Here is a 24,257-nt window from a genome sequence, read left to right as displayed (position 1 = left end):
CGCAGGTGTTCCCTGGGAAGGAGGAAGGACTTTAGAAGAGCAGATAAAGTCAAGCATACAGGCATCATTCACATATCTGTCAGAAAATTATGGAATTAAAAAAAAATCTCTTCAGGCCAAAGTTAACCTGTTTGAAACTGACCACTGGGAGTTGGCCTTCTGTCTAAAGTTTTGGCTGTAAGTAAACAAACAACAAAAAAAATTAAAGACCTTGTTTTTGATCAGACTGTTCAAAGAAAGACTTTTGTGGGTAAAAGTTCACTAGACTGAAACAATAGAAACATTTGAGAGTGGAATATGGCCTTCACCCTTAAAGCAGAAGTCTGTGTTCACCTTTGCTGGCCTCCTTCATGAGCATGGACACAACCTACTTCACCTCTCAGAATATTTGGCATGTTCATCTTTGATATTAGGAGAGCCTATTAGGAAGATACTATCTATGTAGAGCAGTTGGGCATTTAGGTCTAGGAAAAGCTGGCAACAACTTTCAGCAGGGTTGGTCTTTACTTGGCAAATAACCTCTTGAACAATATTTAATGATTAGAAAGTAAGAGGAAAAAAGCAGAAACACTCTCACTCTCATGGCTCAGTATCAATCCCACTGTAGATTCTCAAACTGCTTATAAAAACCATCCAGAACTGAAAAAGCAGCCAGTCTGACCCTTCTCTTGATTTAAACCTTTTTAACCCTTAAGAGAAAATGAACTTAATCTTCAATTAATGAAGCTCTAAGTGAGAAAAGGCCAAAAGTAATATTTCTTTTTTTAAGAGTTTATATATTGATTCGAGAGAGAGAGAGAGAGAGAGAGAGAGAGAGAGAGAGAGACAAAGAGAGAAACAGGCTCCATGCAGGAAGCCCAACACGGGACTCAATCCTGGGTCTCCAGGATCACACCCTGGACTGAAGGCGGCACTAAACCATTGAGCCATCTGGGCTGCCCCAAAAGTAATATTTCAAGAGTATTAAGGTTAATTACATGTCCATGCATTTGCCTATGTGTTCCAGTTGTGGTAACCATATGTCCTAAATTTTCAGGGCAAGTCCAGATTTTATATATCCTCTCTCAGAAGTCCTGTACTCCTCAGGTTATGAAGTTCAGAAAATTTTGTTTGTAAAATATGATTATTTTAGCTGTAACCTTATAAGCTCTGTTAAAAATAATGATATGGAAAGCTGTTTGTTAACCTTAAAACCAAAATTGTCAGTTATTTTACCAGCAAAATGGGTTGATTCAGGAATAATGGAGAAGTGTGACTTAGGACACGCAAGCTATGACAAAACCATAGAAAAGTCAAACAGATAAAGAAGAGGAACCTTATATTATAAGAAAAAGGAGGTTGAGAGGGGTTGTTTGGAATGCAAGTCCATTGAAGGAAAGCAAAAGTTTAGGGTGATCTTGCTTTCTCTTTGGCTGGGTTGCTGGGGTACTGGATTTCTTGAATGAGATGGAGTGCATGTACTTTCCTATTGGAACCTGTAGTCGATGATTCTTTCCTGTTGATTTTTGGGGTCTGTAATTGGCAATTCTTCCTGTAATTAATGTAGGGCTACCCTTTTAGCCTTCCAAGAATTCTAGACTCCCAAGGCCACTTTAGTGAGGTTTCTTTTTATTAATTTTCACGTGCTTTAGACAGAAGAAAAGCTGTGAAAGCTTTTACTCTCCATGACATCTTACCAAGGTAATAAGTCATATCTCCTGTATGATTTTTAAGGCGCACCAAAAGAACAGGGCATAACACAATTACTGCTTGAATGATTCTTTTTTTTAAGATTTTATTTATTCATAGAGACACAGAGAGAGAGGCAGAGATACAGGCAGAGGGAGAAGCAGGCTCCATGTAGAGAGCCTGATGTGGGACTCGATCCAGGGTCTCCAGGGTCTCCAGGGTCTCCAGGATCATGCCCTGGGCTGCAGGCGGCGCTAAACCGCTGCGCCACTGGGGCTGCCCTGCTTGAATGATTCTGACCTCCATGCTCTAGCCTAAGTGAAGAAAGGAGAGGGATATTGGTTTATATACCTTCTGAGTGTCCGTTTCCTAATTTGGAAATTACACGGTCTTCCCAGGTGCCCACTGCATCCTTTGCTGTTCACCAGTCATTTGTTCCATCATGGGCCACCACTCACTTAACTGCAGATCAATGCCCCGAACTCCTGGACACAGTTCTCTTGTAGGATGTTATGCCCTGTGATGGATACAGCATAAGAGTAAATGTGAGGCAGGGCATACTTCCGTTTGCAGTTTCATCCCTTACCCTCCACATCTCTACCACACAAGGTAGTGTGGTCTATTAGGCTAAATGCATGGTAGAAGTAACTTAAGGAAGTCACAGTGTAGACAGAGGGAAAAAAACTTTAAGCTGAATGCAAAATCTCTGTAATTGCCCAACTCACAGTGCATTTGATAGGCATGAGCTCTATTTAAACTGTCTTCCTGGAAATCCCATCAAGACTTTCACTTAATATCATTAATTAGAATTAGGCTCCAAGGTGCCTGGGTGGCTCAGTTATTTAAGCATCTGCCTTCAGCTTGGATCATGATCCCTGGATCCTGGGATCAAGCCTCCTGTAGGGCTCCCTGCTCAGCAAGGAATCTGCTTCTCCCTCTCCTTCTCTCCCTCTCCCTACTTGTGTGTGCTGTCTCTTTCTCAAATAAATAAATAAAAGCTTAAAAAAAAAAGAAAAGAAACTTAGACACCTGGCCACGTAGACTTGCTGCTTGAAGAGTGCAGTCCATATTCTACTCTGAAATTTTTCATGCACTCTGGTTTCAGTCTAGTGAACCCACAAAAGACTGTAGAAAGGAGGCCAGCAAAATTAAGTGCCCTGACCTCTCCCCCACCATAAGAGAAAGTCAGGTTGGAGAACAAAATGAGATTAGTGATACTAATTGGACAAGTTATATATTTTTTGTACATTCCTAATTTTAGTGTATCAATGGTAGTTCAGCTAAATAATCTATATTTTTTTAAGATTTATTTACTTGAGAGACAGAGTTGGGACTGGCAGAAGGAAAGGGAGAGAGAGAATTTCAAGCAGACTCCTTGCTGAGTGTGGAGCCTGCCTTGGAGCTCCATGTGGGGCTTGATCCCCAACATGGGGCTCCATCCCACAATCCCAAGATCATGACCCAAGCTGAAATCAGGAGTTGGACACTTTACTGAGCTACCTGGGTACCCCTAACTAAACTTTACAATCATCCCAGCAAAAGGAACAAAATATTACACCTTTGCCAGGAGATTGCCTTGTAGGCAACCCAATCTATAATCTTTCTATGCTACTTTCAAGTCTGAGAGCCCCGCCATTTCCCGACCTCTGCTCTTTGGCAAGTTCTAGTCATTATCCATGGAGTTGGTCTCATCCCAGGAACTGTCCCAGCAGTTCGTTCTTCAAGTCTGTTATTTAGTCAAAACAACACAAATGCTTTAGACAAGTCCCACGGACTGACCAGACATGGCTCTCAGGTGGGCATGTGAGCCCTACAGAATAGTCCAGGGGGGCACATGAAATCTCCAGTTGTGATCCCTGTTTGCCTCTTCACTGCTGTGAGTAGCAAATATGCCTCTTTATTCTTAAAATTGTCTAGCTAGTGACTATTAGAACACATGCATGTACATCTTTCAGGGGCCACTGTTAAATCACAGAGACAACATAAAATCTAAAGCCCTTAAACTGCCTACAAAGCAAATTCTTCTGAAAGATATATCTGATCTGCCTATGTTGCTATTTTTATGGCCTTTAAATGATTTTTCATGTCTTTAGGAGGGGTATGCAATTCACATTTTTCCCCAGTCTCTACTCTTCCTTATTATTCACATGCAGCTGCATCACTCATTTTATATACTGGCCTGACCTTGGAAAATGTTTGAGTTCCCTGCATCTAAACTCACAAGGAGATATACATTTTCCTAATTACCCTATAATATGTAAACAGCTCTCCTCTCTCTCCCTTCTGCTTTTAACCCATGGCCTTTGGATCTTCAAGTTATCATAGGCCACTCCCTTAGCTATTCCCAAACCACATGAAGTTTTTGAACTTCAAAAGGATCTTATTTTTGACTTTAAGGATCTAGGTAAGTCCTTTAAAAAAAAGGATTTATTTATTTATTTATTTATTTATTTATTTATTTATTTATGGGGAGGGGGTACAGAGCCAGAGAATCTTTCAAGCAGACTCCCTGCTGAGCGAGGAGCCAGACTCAGGTGTCCATCCCACAACCCACAAGACCATGACCTGAGCAGTAACCAAGAGTCAGGTGCCCAAACAGCTGAGTCACCCAGGTGCCCCAAATCTAGGTAAGTTCTTAGCAAGACTTCTCCTCTTCCCCAGCCTTTGAACAACTGGATAGAGGAGCCTTGATTAGTGACTCCTTGATTAAGGTGGCCTTGATTCTTCAGGCCACCTTAATAGTGGCTATTTTCCAAGTTCTTCCTTACCATTCTCATTGATAGTGCTTGGAATACTGATAACTGGGCAATAATAATTCCTTCAGGATTTAGTTTAATTCTTTTCATTTCCTCCTGTTGTGCCACCAACATTTTCATGTGTAAAAAAACAAATATGTACTGAGCTCCTGCTGTGATTCAGGCACACTTGTGCTGGAATAGAGCAATGAACAAAACAAAACTCCCCATCCTCATGAAGCTTACATTCTAGTAAATGAAACAAGACTTCTGGAAAGATGGCAGAGTAGGAGTATCCTAAGCTCACCTGTCCCATGGACACAGCTAGAAAACAGCCACATCAGAAACCCATAAAACAACCAGAAGACTGGCGGAACAGACTTCTCATAGTTAATCATAGAGATGTAGCCACATCTAGTAAAATAGAATCCCTATTGTTAATGTCTGTAATGCTGAAGATTTCATATACTCCGGCTTTAATTTGGAATTATCTCATTCATGTAATCAGGAGATTTTATCTCAACTGAAGTAAAGTAATTGCATGTTGTTAAATACCAAATTAGTAATCAAATGGTCAAATGTAACTGATCTGTGACTAGTTAGCTCAATAGATAGGGAAAGGTATGATGACATCAAGGTCTTTAACTCTTGGGCTCATTCTATGCACAAATTAGTTAATATCTTTCAGTGTTATTGCTACTTTGCTAACCTGGCCAGTCCTCCTCCAGAGGCATGCAGTTGGAAACAAGAGAAATCAGGGGATGATAGATTAGGTGTCTTTTAGCACTGTTAGAAAAACAATTTAACATTCACATCCTGATGATGGTGTTTTAAGAGGCCTGCTGGACAATAGTGTCATTGTGATCAAACGTGGCCCAGAGCAGTCTTCAAGCTGAAAGCTCTCCAGCTTCCTTCTGTCTCCACAGCCAGGAGAATCATGAGGGAGTTCTTTTCCTTGGATAAGATCCTTGGGATGGGATTGCAGTCCTTTGATTTCTTTTTTTTTTAAATAAATTAATTTTTATTGGTGTTCAGTTTACCAACATACAGAATAACACCCAGTGCTCATCCCGTCAAGTGTCCCCCTCAGTGCCCGTCACCCACTCACCCCCACCCCCCGCCCTCCTCCCCCTCCACCACTCCCAGTTCATTTCCCAGAGTTAGAAGTCTTTATGTTCTGTCTCCCTTTCTGATATTTCCCACACATTTCTTCTCCCTTCCCTTATATTCCCTTTCACTATTATTCATATTCCCCAAATGAATGAGAACATACACTGTTTGTCCTTCTCCGATTGACTTACTTCACTCAGCATAATACTGCAGTCCTTTGATTTCTGACTGCTTCCATGGTATAGTCTTCAGTCTTCAAGAGAGTTTCTGAATTAGACTGTTAATGCTGGTCACTTAAGAGCATAACAAATATGATGAGGGTGTTTTGACAACTTAAGCTGACACATTCTTGTATTCAGACACATCTGGAGGACCTGGCTGCCAGGGTTTCATATATGTGAAGAATTAAGAAAGAGCTTATTCTAATGGAAGAGGGGACCACAAGACAGGGTAGACCACAAGAGAGGAGTGTTTCTGGGCACAGACCAAATTTATGTTTGAGTCCTAGGGAAAGGAAGTTAAAACAAATGGCCTATAAAACCCAAAAGAGTAGTTTCCATAAAATCTCTAAGTCATCAGGACCTTAAAACAGCTCTCTGGTGGCTGTGTCACTGTTTGGAGAAAAAATGGGGTGAAGAGTGTTTTTTCCAGGCAGAATTTTTTTTAAAGATTTATTTATTCATAAGACACACATACACAGAGGCAGAGACATAGGCAGAGGGAGAAGCAGGCTCCCTGCAGGGAGCCCGATGTGGGACTCCATCCTGAATCCTGGGATCTGGAATCATGCCCTGAGCTGAAGGCAGACGCTCAACCACTAGGCCACCCAAGTGTCCCCCAGGTAGAATTGCTATTGCGAGTATAAGAGACTGAAATGGTCAACATTAGGAAACCCAAAGAAACAGAGACAGCATCACCCTTCAGTGATCTTTGGTGATGTAGCAAAGACATTAGTAGTACTTCAGGTGCTTTTGGCTGTTAGCACCAGTGTGTGTATACAGTTTGGCTTAAGGATGACAGGAGATTGCACTGAAGTGAAGTGGAAAGGAAAAAGTGCTTGTAGCAGTGGTTAAATGTAGTGGTTAAGACTGTGGTTCTGGGGCATCTGGGTGGCTCAGTTGGTTGGGTGTCTGCCTTCAGCTCAGGTCATGATCCTGAAGTCCTGGGATCAAACCCTGAGTTGGGTTCCCTGCTCAGTGGAGAGTCTGCTTCTCCCTCCCTCTCCCTCTGCTCCTCCCTCCATTCCTGCTCTCACTCTCTCTCAAATAAATAAATAAAATCTTTTTTTAAAAAAGCCTGTGGTTCCACAGATTTGTCACTGCCAGAGAAGGAAGTTCTAAATGTATGGAAAGAAAGAAAGCTAGGATGAATCCCACAGTGCTGGACTGGAATTGGAAAAATCAGTATGAGCACATTGTTTCTAAGTTTGTAAGTGTTCAGTGGGGAGGTTGTTTTCTGAGGGGACATCAATGACACACTAGTGCAAATTGGCACACCTAAAACCCAAGTCTTTCTAAATACTATTCTCCACTAAAGGAACCAGAGCTTAGAAAAGTGGCTGATGTCAAGGCTGGTACTAGTGAAATACTAGGAAAACCTGGACTATTATGTGATAAAGTTAGGAAGCTCAAAGAACTTTAGGGCTATGTCAAAAGGACAGTTTGAAGGGACTCCCACTAGCTATATCAGGGACAATCTCAGTATCATAATAAGTAGTGTCATTAATAGATTATAACCCACTGAATAAAATAGGAGTCTGTGAATCCCTACTGGTATACATAAACAGCCAACCAAATTATGAAGAAAGGTACAGTAGAATACCACCTGAAAAGTATAAAAGGAATGAAAGAATTATGAAGTCACCATTTGGCAATCATCATAGTAATAATTGAGTCAGGCAAGAATCATCAATGCATGCTAAAACTAGTGGATAAAGTTTGATGAGGGACAGGATATGTACATAGTGTCAGCATATCTCCTCACAAGGTACTTGTTAATGATGAGGGGAAAAGCAGTAATTTGAAAGCAGAAAAAACTTAACCAAGTCATTAAAGGTAACTCCAACAGTAATGAAACAAATCAACCACTATTATGTACTGAGAAGATCACAACGTCACTTCTGTGGAATTTCTGCTAAGAATGCATAACCTGAATCTAATCATGAGGAAATATCAGACAACCCAAGTCGAGAAACACTCTACAAACAGCTTGCCTATATAACTTTTCAAATATGTCAAGGTCGTGAAAAACAAAGTAGGGAAAATCTAGTCTAGATTAAAGGAGACTGAAGATACTCAACAACTGATTATTGATCTTGACAACAATGTATGATCTGGAATTTTCTTTGACTCTAATGGACATTACCAAGACAATTGAGCAAAGTTTGAGCGAGGTCTATAGATTAGATAGTTCTGTTGAACCAATATTGACCTCTTAATTTGCATAATTATGCTGGGGTTCTGCCAGAGAATGTCCTTGTTTTTGGAAATACACACTGAAGTGCTTAGGGGGAAAAGACATCATGTCTAAAACTTAAACAGAAAAAAAGCTTAGAAAAAATTATAATAGATGCAAAGAGTACACAAGCATGCAAAAGATTGTCCTAGGTTGCTAGGAGAAAGAATTGAAATTAAAAAGTGTTTTTTTATATGACTAATCAGAAATTCTGAGAATATACCTCAAAGCCCTTTTTATTTGATGCCTGTTGCCAATTTATGATGTAAGATAAGATAGCAGCCCACATGGCAGAAAGTCTTAAACACCAGTGAGTCATTCTCTGAGACACCTATAGAACACTCTTTTAACTCAATTTAACTCACCTCAACTTCAGTAACATAATCTCCTCTATCAAAAATTATTTCTTTAACTTTAATATTCAGATTAAGTTACTGCAGTCATGAATTCTGTGCAACACTCCTGCTTGAGCAATAGAATAATCCATTTACGGATGAACAGGCTTAATCCAAACAAATTCCAAACACTTATCTTAATATAGGGACAAAATATTTTGGACCTAAAAGTCAAAGCTGATTTTAAAACAGCACAGATAACAGATTGAACCAGCACCAACCTCTTTATTATTTATTTGCTCTCTTTGCTTTATTATTTCTGTATTACTTGTGGACAGGAAGCAGCCATATTGAAATACAAATTTTACTTGTTTCTTAAAAAAAAAAAGAAAAGAAAAACAAATAGATGGTTTATTCCAAGAATGTACAGGAACTTATATTCTAAACGTCCACAAATACATATTCCAGAGAGTCTTATCACCTCAGAACCCTACTACAGCTTCTCTTTAATCTTTTTAAACATCCTGTTACATAAATTGCAGCTGCATCTATAGCAGGAAAAATAATAAGATAATAATTGCTCAAACATCAAAAGCACTTGGGTGGGTCTTACATAGACCTTTAGTCTTCTCTCCCACCAACACCACGTTCTTAAATTTTTTTTTTACCCACCCACATTAATGTATTTTCTGTTTGTTGTTTCCTTTCCGCAAAGTAATTACTATGAAATTTTGCCAGGTCAGAAACTGTTCCCAGGAAGAGACCCTGAGTATTAAGAAAGCAGACAAATAGTACCTGAAGATAAGATGTAACTCTTTCCAGGCCTGCCCCTCCCTTTGATTTCTTTCTCCATTTGAATATGATTAATTGGTGGAATTGCACGTCCTCAGTGTTCTATGAGGAAGAGTTCCCCTGCCTGACCTATGCTAGGAATTTCCTATGCACTTTAATAGGAACTTTCACCCACTATTGTGTAAGAACCATGCAAACTGTCTTATGAGGGCTGTGAATCTAATATGTGTATTCCTCCAGCAAGTATTTCTTGATCATATGTTAAGAGTTAGCAAGAGTTCATAAGTCATCTAGCTTGATCTGTCTTCCAAAGCTGGCATTTCTTCCATAACTTTTCTGGCAAATGGTCACCAGCCAAGACTTGGTTATTTATTGTAACAAGGAGCTCCCCATGGTGTTGGGCAGCCCATTTCATTGCTGGACAGCTCTCATCATAACTCTTACTGCTTGCTGTGGTTCTTTGTGACTTCAACAGAATATGTTTACCCTCCTCCATATGACAACCCTTCATATGTCAGCTGCTAATTTGTCCTAAGTAAAAAAATAAAAAATAAATAAAAAATAATTTGTTCTAAGTATCATCACTCGTAATGATTTTTTCAGATCACATTGAGTAATGGATAAACATCCAAAAGTTAATAGTAGTTAACTCAGGAAGGTAATATTGTGGTTATGTTAAAAATGTCGTGCTTATACGTAAATTCTAATTTTCACAGTAAATATTTACTTTAGCAACTAATAATGTTATTTTTTTTAAGATTTTATTTTTATTTATTCATGAGAGACACACACAGAGAGAGAGGCAGAGACACAGGCAGAGGGAGAAACAGGCCCCATGCAGGGAGCCCGATGTGGGACTCCATCCCAGGTCTCCAGGATCACGCCCTGGGCTGAAGGTGGCACTAAACCGCTGAGCCACTGGGGCTGCCCAATGTTAATTATTTTTATTGGGTTTATTCTAGATGCCAGTCCTGGAATGCATATATAATTGTCCTACAATAACCCTGAGAGATAGGAACCATAACTGTCCCCACTGTACAGATTAAGAAAATAAAACATAGAGGAATTAAGTAATTTGCCATGGTCACAATGTTAAGTGACTGAAAAGAAATTGGAACCCAGGTTTGCCTAATTCTTGACCATTCATGTTATAACAAGAACAATTTTGTTGAGGGCAGGAGAGATATTTGTTTTTAGCATGGTGTCCAGAAATTGATACAATATGCTAGGTTTGATCTGAACAGCATAAAAGTACACTGTATTACATCCTTTGATTTGGACACCGTATAATCTATTAATGTCACTAAGACTTCATTTGATTTTTCATCTATTATATGACTTCTATAAAGCTTTTAAAAAATGCTTTGGCTCGGGCAGCCCGGATGGCTCAGCGGTTTAGTGCCGCCTTCAGTCCGGGGCCTGATCCTGGAGACCCGGGATCGAGTCCCACATCGGGCTCCCTGCATGGAGCCTGCTTCTCCCTCTGCCTGTGTCTCTGCCTCTCTCTCTGTGTGTCTCTCATGAATAAGTAAATAAAAACTGTAAAAAAAAATTAAAAAAAAATGCTTTGGCTCTTACCTTATTTTTTCACCTTGACTCCCTCTTTGCAACTCCTCCTTTGTCATGCCAACAGCTCTTACCCCTCCATAGCCATTTTATCAACCTACTTAACAATTTTCTCTGTGCTCCTATAATCACATATAGACACATACAAATGTACACATCTTCAATAGACTTTTTTTTTGTAATTTACAAAGCAACTACATTTTTCCCTCTCACTTTCACTTAAAACAATTTCTTGTATAAAATCCCTCTAAATCATGGGGATCCCTGTGTGTCTCAGTGGTTTGGCGCCTGCCTTTGGCTCAGGGTGTGATCCTGGAGTCCCGGGATTGAGTCCCATATCAGGCTCCCTGCATGGAGCCTGCGCCTCCTCTGCCTGTGTCTATGCCTCTCTCTCTCTCTCTCTCTCTCTCTCTCTCTCTCTCTCTCTCTGTATGTCTCTCATAAATAAATAAAATCTTTAAAAAAATAAAAAATAAAATCCCTCTAAATCAAATTCGTTCCTTTTTAATGGATGTTCCAAAAATGTGGGTGTACTATAATTTTTGCAACTATTCCCTATTGATGACTATGTGTGGTATTTATAATGTGTGTGTGTGTGTGTGTGCATGTGTATATATGTGTGTTGATGTGGAAAACATTGCTCTAATAAATATCTTGGTATGCATGTACTATGATGTTCTTACTTCAATAGCTTTATTGAAACTAATGGTTTACTTTAGTAGGATAGGTTCCCAGAACTGAGATTGGTGGGTCAAGGGGAATATGCATTTTTAAAGATTTTATTTTTAAGTAATCTCTACACCCACTGTGGAGCTCGAACTCACAACCCCAAGATCAAGAGTTGCAGGCTCTACCAACTGAGCCAGCCAGGTGCCCCAAGGGATATATGTATTTTTAAATAATAGCTGTTGCTAGATTGCTTTTCAAAAAGTCTGTAACACTTTGTTTTTTAATAGCAGCACATAAAAATACCTTTTATCCCACTTCCCTGCAGCAATAGGTATTACAGCAGTCATTCTAATAAAACCCCTGTGAAATGAGGGATCAAAGAAAACTGCTTAAGTATAATAAAAATTATTTACTGCAAGTCAACAGCAATTATAATCCTAACTGGCAAAATATTAAAAGTCTTTCATTTAAAATCAGGAACTACACATTGAGCTTTTAATTAAATATCCCTGCCAGATCTTTTTTACTCTTAACTTTAAAACTGATGTATAATATACACATAAAAATGTGGACAAATCGTAAATGCACAGATCACTGAATTACTGCAAAATAAGCACATCCCTATAAGCCACTGTTTAGGTCAAGGAATAGACATTAGCAGCCCCTCAAAAGTCTTCTTCGTGCCTCCTCCTAATCATTGCCCCATTCCTCCTCAAGAGAACCACAGAATAGTTTTGCCTGATTTTGAAATATGTGTGTGTCTGGTTTCTTTCCCTCAGCATTACCTTAGTGAGGTTTCCCCATGTAGCAGATACCAGTCATTCACTCATTTTCATTGCTGTACATTCATTGAATGGATAATATACTTTAATTATCCATTCTACTTTTGATGCACTTTCAAGTCCTTTTGAATCTGAAACCTGTCATCCAGTATATTAACCACCAATACAGAAATTTGGATGATCATACTATTTATTGTAAAGATTTAACTTATTTACTTGAATGAAATGGAAAGAGTGAGAGCAGGGGCAAGCAGAGAGAGAGGAAGAAGCAGACTCCCTGCTGAGCAGGGAGCCGGATGTGGAGCTCAGCTCCATCCCAGGACCCCAAGATCTCATATGACCTGAGCTGAAGACAGATGTTTAACTGACTGAGCCACCCAGGCACCTCAGTGATCACACCAATATGGTCTATGCAAATCATTGACATTTAACCATTTGACAGGACCAGGCTGATTTGTGTCAGACAACTAGAGATCTCCCTTCAGGTTAACCTTAATACCCTAATAAATAATATTTGGGCAAGTTGTTCAATTAGCTAACATGATAGCTATCTATAGTGTCATTTAGTGTACATTTCTGCACCTTGTCTGAATTCAATTTAACAAAATTTATCGAAGGTATACTATGTTCTAGATACTGACTGGGGATGAAGCAGTGAACCAAAGAGATCAGATCCACACCCTCATGGAATTTGCATTCTGGTTGATGAGACAAATGTAAACAAAAATAAAATAATTTAGATAATTTTAGTTATGTGCATGAGGAAAGTGAAACAGGGCAACACAATAGGAAGTGTGAGAAGGGAGGCAGACAATTTTAGAAGGAGCTAGATGCCTGAAGACTGGGGATAATAACAGCCAGACAAGGAGAACAGCAAGTACAAAGGCCCTGAGGAAGCTTCAAGAAACAGGAAGGCCAATGTCCCTAGAGCCAATTGTGAACAGAAGCAGGTGGAGGAAAGGTAGACAGGAGCCAGATCATTTAGAGTTTTGAAGTCCTAAAGGTCTAAATCAATGATGAGATGGATAAGAAATTACAACACCCAGAGATCCCTTTAAGGAGGTGCTTGATGCCCAGAAATGAAGAGTGTGGTCAGCAGACAGCTTGGAGTGAGCAGCTTTTTCAGGGCCTTAGCTGCAAACAGGCTTGCTGCCTGAGGACATACCTTGCCTAGAGCAAACCACTTCTGTGACTGAGTTAGTGAGGATATAATATAAATGCTACTTATCTTGACCTGGCACCAGACACAGCTGACCAGTCCTCATCCCAGAGCTCCCCGATGGGTTGGCCCAAGCTTTACTGGGCCTGCATCACTGTGTGCTTTCTCCCTCTGCCCAGTCCTACTTCCTCCCCTTTACCTTCAGAGGTATAAAACCCTGATAAACATCTTGGATCCCAAACTTGGTCTCCACATTTGTGGAGAACCCAACCTGGTCACAAATGGGAAGCCACTGAAGGACTTTAAACTAAGAATTCAAATGGTATGATTTAGTTTTGTTTAAATGGTGGCCTTATCTAGTGGGGAGCAGAAGGAATGGAAGAAGTGGATGGATTTGGCACCAAACTTGGTTATAAAACTGATAATGTGGTTCTTCCCAAGAGCTTTGATTAAATGTCTTCCTGGAAATAAATTTAGTGTGTCTTTGTATGTCTTTAACCTACCTGTCCAGTCTCATTTCAAGAAAGGAAATAGCCATGGGGTACCTGGCTGGCTCAATTGAAAGAGCATGTGATTCTTGATGTTGGAGTTGTGAGTTTGAGGCCCACATCTAGGGTAAAGATTATTTAAATACATAAAAACTTAAAAAAAAAAAAAAAGAAAAGAACTAGTCTGTGTGGTATGGCCTAGTTATCTGAATTGTCTTACTCTTACACTCACCTCTTGTTTACTGTTCCAGCCATGTCAGCTTTTTCTCCATTCTTCTAGTGTGCCAAGATTATGGCTGCCTCATGCATTTTTCACATATAGTTTTTAGATTGTCTCTGTGGCACTCCCCACACTTTGCCCATCTACATCCTATTCATCCTTCAGAGCTCTGATTACATGCTGTTGCTTCACAGAGGATTTTTCTAGTATGGCCCCCTCCTGCAATGAGGCCAGTTCCTCTAATTATGCACTCACACAAATCCCTATGTTTTCTTTCATAGCACTTATCGCAAGTTGTAATTATGCTATAATTTTTGTTATTTGTCTTCCTCAGTAGAGTTCCACAAGGGCAGGAACATACCTGTTTTGTTTTCTGCTTCATCCTGAGTGCCTCTCACAGTAACTAGGTTCAAGTAGGTGCACAATAAATATTTCTTCATTGGATGAACTTGCCCTTAGTGGATCCATGTTGGCACCTAGAGTCAATTCCCTTAAGTTTTTTTTTTAATTGATTGATTGATGTGAGAAAGAGAGAGCATGAGAGGGGGGTGGGAGGGTAGAAGGAGAGGGAGATAGAATCTCAAGGAGCCTCCATGCTGAGAATCTCAAGGAGCCTCCATGCTGAGCATCTAATCCCTAAGGAGGGCTCAATCTCATGACCCTGAGATCACAACCTGAGCTGAAACCAGGAGTTGGATGCTTGGCCAACTGACTGTGCCCACCTAGGCACCCCAATTCCTTTAAGTGCTCTTAGAACATCTTTTAATAATTCATACTGAAATCTCCCAGGGATCACCAGAGATTTTCAGACTATGGTTTTTAGGATCTCATTTTTTCTATACACACAGAAACACTTTTTTGAGTAAAGTTTAGATATTATATGGAGATAATTTTAAAGTAGTACCAAATATTTGTTTATTTACTTATTTTTAAGATATTATTTATTTATTTGAGAGAGAAAGCAAGCACAAGTGGGAGGGCAGAGGGAGAGGGTGAGGGAGCCCTGTTCGGCAGGGCTCGGGGCTCAATCCCAGGACCGTGGGACCATGATCTGAGCTGAAGGCAGTCACTCAACTGACTGAGCCATCCACGTGCCTCGTACCAAATGTTTATAATGAAAAAAAAAATAACCCTGGTCTATTTCCCAGTCATACATTCTAGATAGAAAATTACTTTAAGCAGGTTTGACCCAATCTCCTATCTTTAAAAGCAATCCTTTTTCACACTTGAAAATCAGTACATCTCGCCTTCTGACACTTCTCCCACTGTCAAAATAATTTTTATATTTTCATTTGTGGTTTGTCATCACACTGGCAATTCACCATCTTTCAGTATTTGGGACTTCTAGTCTTGTTTTGTGAAAACCAGCAGAATATCTCATTTTATCTCACCTCAGTGGAACTTCAAGTTTCTTATCTATGTTTGTTCTTCCCCTTCCAGCATGAAAATTATCTTTCTTTTTTTCAATGAGATATAATTCACATGCCATAAAATTCACCTTTTAAAAAAAAGTATCTTTCTTAAAAGAAGATGAAGAGAAAAGCAGGTCTTAGCTGGTTTATCAGCAGACCTGCTACTGCTTTCTGGAAGTAGTATTCCCTGCCCCGCCTTAAAGGTTGGCCACAGGTGGTTCTAAAGCCAAGGCGAGGAGGGAGGGCAAAAGCGAAAGTAGAATTTGATGCAGATTCATGTTTTATATAGTTTGGAGCATTCTAGTGATATGCTGAGTAAGTTACTTCTCTGACATTAATAGGAATTTCTTCCTCAAGGGGTTACTATGTGGAACAAATGAGATGATGTTTGTAAAATATCTAAGTATTCAGGGGTGCCTGGGTGGTGTAGTTGGTTAAGCATATGATTTTGGCTCAGGTCGTGGTCCCAGGGTCTTGGGATTGAGTCCCATATTGGGCTCCCTACTCTGCTATTCTCCTCCCTCCGCCCCTCCCCTGCACTTGTGTGTTCTCTCTCCCTCTGCTCTCTCTCAAATAAATAAATCTTTAAGAAATATATACAAGTGTTCAGTAAATATCAGCTAAAATCAAAATTAACAATTTAGGATCTGGTGGCAGGTAGCAGGCAGGTGCCAAGGTACCTTGCCATACCTGCCTCATGGTCCAGCATCTAATCCCCATGGCACCAGTGGAGGAATTGTAAATCCCCTGCGAGCCCCCACTTTACAGACAATGTCAGTAACCTTGAGAGGCCAGGGAGCTCCTCAGAGCTTGGAGATGTGTAGTTCCTTTGATCCCTTTTTTCCAGATTCATGTGCTCCCAGCTGCCCAATCAGGTCCTGAAGAACATCAGCATCATTGACAGCCCTGGAATCCTGTCTGCGGAGAAGCAGCACATCAGCCGAGGTCAGTGTCCACCCCAGGCCCACCCCTACTCCGGGGCTGCTGAGGCTCACTGTCAGGCAGCAGAGGATTTCTGTCTCTAGAGGATTCTATCCACCCCCAGGATGCCTTCAGTGTCCCTGGACAGCCTGGGGGTCCGAGAAACAATTGGGAGGCATAGATAGCATCAGAGGTTCTGCATTTATATGGTAAATGCATGTTTGTATAGTCCCAATTTAAGAGTCTCTTGTGCTCTAGGCATTGTTATCTTTTGAGATCATTTGTAGTAACCTATATACATGTTAAAATATACAATCATATTCCAAATCAAATATCATAATTCACTATAAAAATGTTGAATTTTGTGTAATTTTTCTTTTGAAATTATTAAGCTACAAGCAAGTAATGTTTAATGTGTGTTTGGTTATCATTTCCCAAAAATTATCATACAATTTTGTGAATTTATATAAAATGAAATAAAATGTCACTTTCAAATACTTTTTTTCTTCTTTTGTTAACACAGTGTTACATTAGTTTCAGGTGCACAATATAGTAATTCAGCACTTCCATGCAATACCCGGTGCTCACCACAAGTGCACTCCTTCATCCCCATCATCTATTTCACCTGCCCCCCACCCATGTCCACTTCAGTAACCATCAGTTTGTTCTCTATAGTTAAGAGTCTGTTTCTTTTCTTTTTTTCTTTTTCTTTTTTTAAGATTTTTAAGTAATCTCCATACCCAACATGAGGCTCAAACCTACAACCCTGAGATCAAGAATCACATGCTCCACTAACTGAGCCAGCCAGGATCCCAAGAGTCTGTTTCTTATTTTGTCTCTTTCTCTCTCTTTAACCCTCAAATATTTTCAAATGTAATTAAACTTCTTTTGAATACTAATTACATAATTAATGAGCTTCATGTGTTACATGTGTAGACATTTAATTGTTCTATTTATTTCCAAAGAATTGATTACACACAAACATAACTTTTGTTTTAGATGTAATATTTTTTTAAATTATATGGAAAACAACCAATCCAGAAAAATATAAATAAAAAAATAAAATCCTTTTTTCCTATCAGCCATTCCCTTTTTCTGGAGTCTACAAGCAATCACTGTTGAGTGTGTCTTGTATATCCTTACAGAAAATTTGCATACATATCCCAGCATGAAATATACTTATAAAAATACACAAATAGTATTATATATATTGTCATACATCATGCTATGTTCACTTTATAGATACTATGGGAGTGTTTTCATATGTATGGATTTGTCTCATCGTTTTCAAATGTTGCATAGCATTCCACAAGATGAACTATAATGTATTGAGCTAGATGCCCTATAAACATGACTTTTAAAAAAAGTTTATCTGTTTTAGGGTAGTGGCATTGTGGGTGACTTTTCCTGCCTTTTATGTAGGTAGAACTACATACTACTAGTACTAATGGTGCTATACTGTCATTTAATTAAATTTTTTAAACATTTACTAAACAAAAAAGAACCATCACTTAGAGTGTGATTTGTAGTAACAAATTGAATAGGAGACTCTGGATGTCAGTCAAGACTGAGGAGGGGCATTTGAATCCACCTATTCAGGAGTACATAATGCCCCCTAATTACATTTTCAATAGATACCAAAATCAATTTATTGAAAGTTAAGGGCTGAAGATAACGGTAAGTGCAGATGATTTGTTAGATGAGTTTGATAAAGGACAGAAACAGGACTGAACCTTTAGCAGCAAAGTTGGGCAAAGACTTTGTTCTGATTTGGAAAGACACAGACAAAGCCGGTGTGAGCTCTGTGTCCTCAGGTATTTCAATTGCAAGCCTGATTAGCATTGGGAAGTTGAGAGGGCTTCTTCAACTTTCTTGTTGTTTTACTTTGAGAAAGGGGAAGACTTTTAAGGATACACAATAAACTAAGGGTTGATGGAGGGGGGTGGATGGAGGATGGCCTAAAGGGGGGGGGGGAGTATTAAGGAAAGCACGTGTTTTTCTGTTTTGTTTTTTTTTTTTAAAGAAGGCACTTGTGATGAGCACTGGGTATTATATGTAAGTGATGAGTCACTAAATTCTACTCCCAAAATTAATATTACACTGTATGTCAACTAACTAGAATTTAAATAAAAAATTGAAACAAAAAAAGGGAAGGAAAAAAAGAGGGTCTTCATAAATTATACTCTTGAGAGGTCAGTGGCAGGGCATCAGGAAGGGGAGGAAGCCATTTGATTTAGATATTCCTCACATTTCACCTGTAAGCAAAATCTAGTTTGTGTCAAATTGGCTCTTCTAGAAATTGTGGGGCTATCAGGGAAAATGTATCACATTTAAAATCCTAACATTAAATTTGCCTTAGTGAGGACCCCTCAGGGCTTCCCCAGATGGGCATTGTTTTGAGGATGAGAATGGGGATAGCAAAATAACCAGAGAAAGTAATTTTTAGGTTGATGAGCAGAAAGGCCCTTAAGCAAAAGCACTAAGTTTGACTATTTCCCTTTTCCTGTGTAGTTCTGGAAGTGCTATTCCCATCTTTGCTTTGTTCCTCCCATCCAGGAAGAACACTCACTGGGGGAACTTCCTTTTCGTTTGAAGGGGAAAGTGGTACAAGGCTCATGGAGATGTATTTTGGACAAGGCATCGGATCTTTTCACAATTGTCATCATACTGTGTGAACAGATATTTTTTCTAATTTTCTAATACAATATCCAGAACCCTCTGTATTTAGGCAGAATCAAGGTCTCTGGATACCCTATGCTGGTCAGGCTCGCTGTGAGGGCAGGGAATGGAAAGTGAGTGACTTTTCACATTCTATCTTTTGTATCTTTTGAATTTTGTATTGTGAACATGTATCATTTTATTTCAAAAATTAAGCTGTTGATTTAAAGACTTGATTAAGGCTGAGAAGGAAAACTGAAGACTTTGCTCTCTCTGGTACAGATTCCTGGATTTGCCAGGTTTCATAACCTACTCATTCCTCTGATTTGTGACTTCATGGTGTCACCACCATGAAGTTTTAAGGACCTCTTTTAGTTTAAGGACCTCTCCCTGCAAACCATGCCCGCAGCCTGGGTTATCGAATCTAAACAGGTCAATTCTTATGTGACCTCTCATTTTCTTCCACCCCACCTTTTGTTTCCCATCAGCAAACAGAACATCTTATTAAACGTAGACTATCTACCTCGAGTTTGAGATCAGAATTACAGGCAGATGCCAGCCTTGCTATTTACTAGCTTTGTGACCTCTGCAGGTCCCAGAAAATGCTCTGAGATTCAGTTTCCGCACGTGGAGCTGTGGATGGAGCGCTCAATGGATCAGGGGTCAGAGCAGGTGGGTTCATCTTCTGGTTCTGCCACTTTGTTGCTGTGTGACCCTGGACATGCTGCCCAGCCTGTGAGCTTGAGTGTCTCTGAAATGGGGACAAGGGAGGTTGTAAAAAGTGAGGTAAGAGATACAAGGTTACTGGCATCTAGGATACAGGGTCTCTCGGGCTGTACTAGTGTCTTTTTTCTTCATCTTCACTTCCTTCTCTCTGTGTTGTTGTTGTTTTTTAATTTTATTTTTTATTTTTAAAATCCAGATCCCAGGCCTGTTATTCAGATCCCTGGCCTCTCATAGGGCTTTATAAACTGCAAAGCAGAAAGAAGAGTATCTGGTTGTTTTGACACCAGGCAGACAGACATAGGGCCCCAGGCTGTGAATTTCTCTGACCTTTCTAAACTGTGCTGAATTCCAGAGGAGAGCTCTGTTTTTCTAGGTGGAAGTTAGGTAAACTTTTTCAGGAGCACGCCCCAGGCAACAGGCTTGGGTGGGGGCTGGGGATGACCCTCCGTAAGTCCTTCCCATCATTTGCTTAGCATCAAGGAACCAGCATATCTAACTCTGCCTAGCTGTAGCTTTCCTAAGGCCACATGCTTACACACTGAAATTCTTTGGTGTTGACTCTGTCCTCTTCTCTGGACACAGGGGAGGAGAGAAGGCTTCCCAGGTCTGATAGAGCGGTATCCCATGCTGGGCACTGGGTGAGGGATCTTGCTTACATGAATGTATATATTAACTTGTGGGACAGTGGGGCTGTCTTAATTGAACTAGCAGCCTTCAGAAAGGGGGCAGTGAGCACACATGCCAGTGGTCATCATCAGAAGGTTCTCTCGTGGGTTGCCTGGGTGGCTCAGGAGTGTAAGCATCTGACTGCACTCAGGTCATGCCCTTAGCATCCCCAAACAAGACTCACCATGAGCTCCCTGCTTAGTGGGGAGTCTGCTTCTCCCTCTACCCCTCACCCCACTTGTGCTCTCGCTCTCTCTCAAATAAATGAATAAAATCTTTTTTAAAAATTACAAAAAAATGAAACTCCAAAAAAAAAGGTTCTCTCATTTCTTATTCAGAAAATAAAGAAGTAGGTATTCGACAGAAAGAAATGGGTAGACGGAAGTGTACATACATATAAACCCACTATATATGGCTTATACATACATAAATTACATTTTTATCTGTGGCACATAATTTAAATTTTACATTAGGGATGCAAAATTTAAAAAAAGAAAGAGTTGAGATGTTATTCCAGACACTGGAAATAAGAAAATTGCAGTTAACCTACCCAACAGATACTTTACTTTGGGGGATTTGAGAGCTCATAATATGCTTAAATCAAGTGTCACATATAAATCACAGGTGAGCTGTTTCTCAATCCATTATTTCCTTCCTTCCCTAGTTGAAAAATTACACATGCAATTTACTAATCATTCTTATTGTGAAAGAGCCCCACAGTACAGAGCCAAGAACCCTGTGGCATTCACTCTGCCTGCCTCCCAGCCTCTAGCTCCCTGACCTCTCACCAGAGGGAAATAACCACAGTGATCATTCTGATGTGTATTCTGCCCACTTTTAAATTAAAATTGCATTATTGCTAACTATAAGTTGTTGCCTTAAGGAAAACGAGCCTGGAAAGAATAAGGGGAAAATGGGATCCAGTAAGACGACAAAATACTTTAGGCAAGGCACTTTTCGAAATGCAACGGGCAGAACTGGAAGTGGAACCGTGTGTGATTTCTAGTTCAGGGCATCTGGCCACCTCCACCTTGGTAAATACTGCTAATTGACTGGCTCTGGCCGGCCTGCCAGACAGCCAAACACAGGAAACCTGACAAACTGCTAGCATCCTTCGCACCTTTATTTTGATTCCTTATTCTCCTCTGTCTCCTGTCCCCTGATAACGGCTAGGAAGAAGAGTTTCTCTTACATACAGTAGCAAGGACATATTTTCTCTCCTCTTTCCTTTCTAAAGGACAATGTCAAGGACATGTCCAGGCCAGGTCAAAGAATGTTACATCAGAGATACTGCTGCTATATTTATCCCCACTTGCCTTTCAAGCAGAGCAATTTATATGATGAAAAACAGCAGAGACAGGCTGTCCTGGGTATCTTCAGAGAAGAAAAACATTGAAATGTTAAAGCTGTGGATGATTTCATGTTGCAGTACATTTCTCTGGGGGCAAAATTTCTTTCCCTCTTTCTTTTCACTTTTAAAAATTCTAAGGACAGGGAACCCTGGGTGGCGCAGCAGTTTAGCGCCTGCCTTTGGCCCAGGGCGCGATCCTGGAGACCCGGGATCGAATCCCACGTCAGGCTCCCGGTGCATGGAGCCTGCTTCTCCCTCTGCCTATATCTCTGCCTCTCTTTCTCTGTGTGTGTGACTATCATAAATAAATAAAAATTTAAAAAATCACAAAAAAAATTCTAAGGACAGAGTTAATGAGACTTACTACTTCACCCCAGGCCTAGAGACCAACAGTTGCTATTCATGGTTTAATCCATTCCAGGCTGTCACAGTAGCCTTGAGACAAGAGAGACTAAAAGAAAGACAAGCAGAATCACCCCTGGGTTGACTTTGCTGTGGAAGTTTCCATGTGGCCTCTGTCGCACTGTCACCCCCACCCCCCACCGCCTCTATACCAGTTATTTTTATTCTCCAGACCTCAGTTTCCTGCTCAGTAAAATTGGAAGGATCAATTCTGTTTTGGGACGCCTGGGTGGATCAGTTGTCGATTGTTTGCTTTTGGCTCAGGGCATGATCCCGGAGTCCTGAGGATCGAGTCCCACATCAGGCTCCCCAGGGGAACCTGCTTCTCCCTTTGTCTGTGTCTCTGCCTCTCTCTGTGTATCTCTCATGAATAAAAAAATAAAATCTTTAAAAAAATTATCTCACTTGGAGGAGGATTTTTAGGGGAATGTTATATGAAGAGAGTCTTGGGGAAGAAAGGGTTTTTCAGCTTGATTCAATTCAGCAGACGTTTCCTGAGTACTTACAAGTACTGGCAGAGGGAACCACCCACTCAGACACTGTACCTACCTTAAGGAGCTAACAATCTGATTGCTGGTAGAAAACCAAATTTACAAAGAACCTTCCATGCCCAAGTTTCAGAGGAGAGAATGCTGGGGGAATTGGGAGAGGGTTACTGTAAACTGTTATGGGAGGGGTGGCATCTGAGATGGGAGGGAACAAGAAGCTATTTCTGAGAGCGACTAAAGAATAAAGGAATGGGCCGTCTGGCTGGCTTGGTCAGTGGAGCATGCTACTGTTAATCTCAGGGTTGTAAGTTCGAGCCCCACGTTGAGGGTAGAGATGACTTAAAGTCTTAAAAAAAAAGGATGACAATGGCAATGAGGAAGGAGGAGGTGGAGGAGGAAGAGAAAAAGATGAAGAAAGGAAGGCCCGGAGAAGCCAGAGCTCAGGATTAACTCAGGGAACAATGAGTACCGCAATCCGGCACGTGACACGGAGCACAGACGATAAATTGGGTGCACACTGGAGAGGCTACAAAGTCCGTGCTTAATTCCGTAGGTGTCACAGACAGTTTAGCTGAGGAGTGACATGATTGAAGTAGCGCTTTAGGGCGATTACCCTGGCAGCTGGTGGGGGGAGGGGCAGCTTAGAGGGATAGCAGGAGTTAGTGTTCTGCTAGGTGGTGGCGCTGCACTGCCAAGTGTTCCTTGTTCCTGGACCAGTCCCCTGCCCTGAATCTCTGAGCCTTTATTACTAGAGGAAGGTCTTCCCTCACAAGCACCTACACACATCCAACAATTAGACTTACCCAGATCTGGTTTGGGCGGATCTCTCTTTGCCAAGCTGACTCCTGGCTCTACACCAGACAGTGGGCTTCCTGCATCTGGGCCTTTGTTCTCTTCTTTACACTCCTCCATGTCCCACCAACCCTGATGCCCTCCACACTATTGCCCGCTGGCAGCCTCACTTGGGGCAAAAAGATTGCTACTTGGCCTTTGGACCCAGACTGTACTTTCCCTCTGCTTTTGCTCCAGGGGTTTTCCAACATCAGCCAAAACATCCAGTTTGTCCAGGGGGTGAAAAAGGAACTAGTTGCTCGGCAGACGGGGGAGGAGGAGATATCCTGCATCACAGTGGAAGACCAGTTTGGGTTATGGTCCTTCAAAACAATTTTAAGACAGCATTTGCTGAGCAGTGATTATAGTGTCAGGAATCCTGCACTTCAAGCGCATTATCCCATACACCCAGTTGGCAATCCTATGGGATAGTTACTATTATTTCACAGATGAGAAAACTGATGCACAATGTTTAATAATTTGATTAGTAACTTCTAACAAGTGACAGAATCAGGATTTGAACAGTGTTCTTCTACTGTCAAAGTCCATTACCTTCGAGGTGCCTGGGTGGTTCATCGGTTAACATTTGACACACTCTCTCACACTCCTTTTAAGGTTTTACTTATTTATTATTTGACAGAGAGAGAGAGAGAGAGAGAGAGCGCACAAGCAGGGGGAGTGGCAGGCAGAGGGAGAGGGAGAAGCAGGCTCCCCACTGAGCAGGGAGCCCAACACAAGGCACCATCCCAGGACCCTGGGATCATGACAGACGTTTAACTGACTGAGTCACCCAGGCACGCCTAAGCATTCAGCTCTTGATCTCA

General features: G+C 40.7%; 1 long non-coding RNA gene across 2 annotated transcripts; it reads right to left on the bottom strand.

Annotated features, from left to right (window-relative positions):
- Positions 1 to 1,853: 1,853 nt before the first annotated feature.
- LOC129501292 (uncharacterized) lies at positions 1,854 to 23,658 on the bottom strand. Of its 2 annotated transcripts, none has more exons than XR_008662703.1 (3): positions 16,173 to 16,300; positions 2,127 to 2,185; positions 1,854 to 1,982 (listed from the first exon to the last, which is right to left on the bottom strand). It is a non-coding gene; the product is annotated as an uncharacterized LOC129501292 (long non-coding RNA). The 2 variants fall into 2 exon arrangements; XR_008662704.1 differs by adding an exon at positions 23,406 to 23,658 and having other exon boundaries at positions 1,861 to 2,185; positions 16,173 to 16,308.
- Between the last annotated feature and the right edge of the window lie 599 nt (positions 23,659 to 24,257).

This window comes from Nyctereutes procyonoides, unplaced genomic scaffold, assembly GCF_905146905.1.
Source record: "Nyctereutes procyonoides isolate TBG_1078 unplaced genomic scaffold, NYPRO_anot_genome, whole genome shotgun sequence".
In the NCBI taxonomy this organism is placed as follows: Eukaryota; Metazoa; Chordata; class Mammalia; order Carnivora; family Canidae; genus Nyctereutes; species Nyctereutes procyonoides.
The sequence above is the reverse complement of the archived record's forward strand: the minus strand, read 5'-3'. Positions and strand labels throughout refer to the sequence as shown.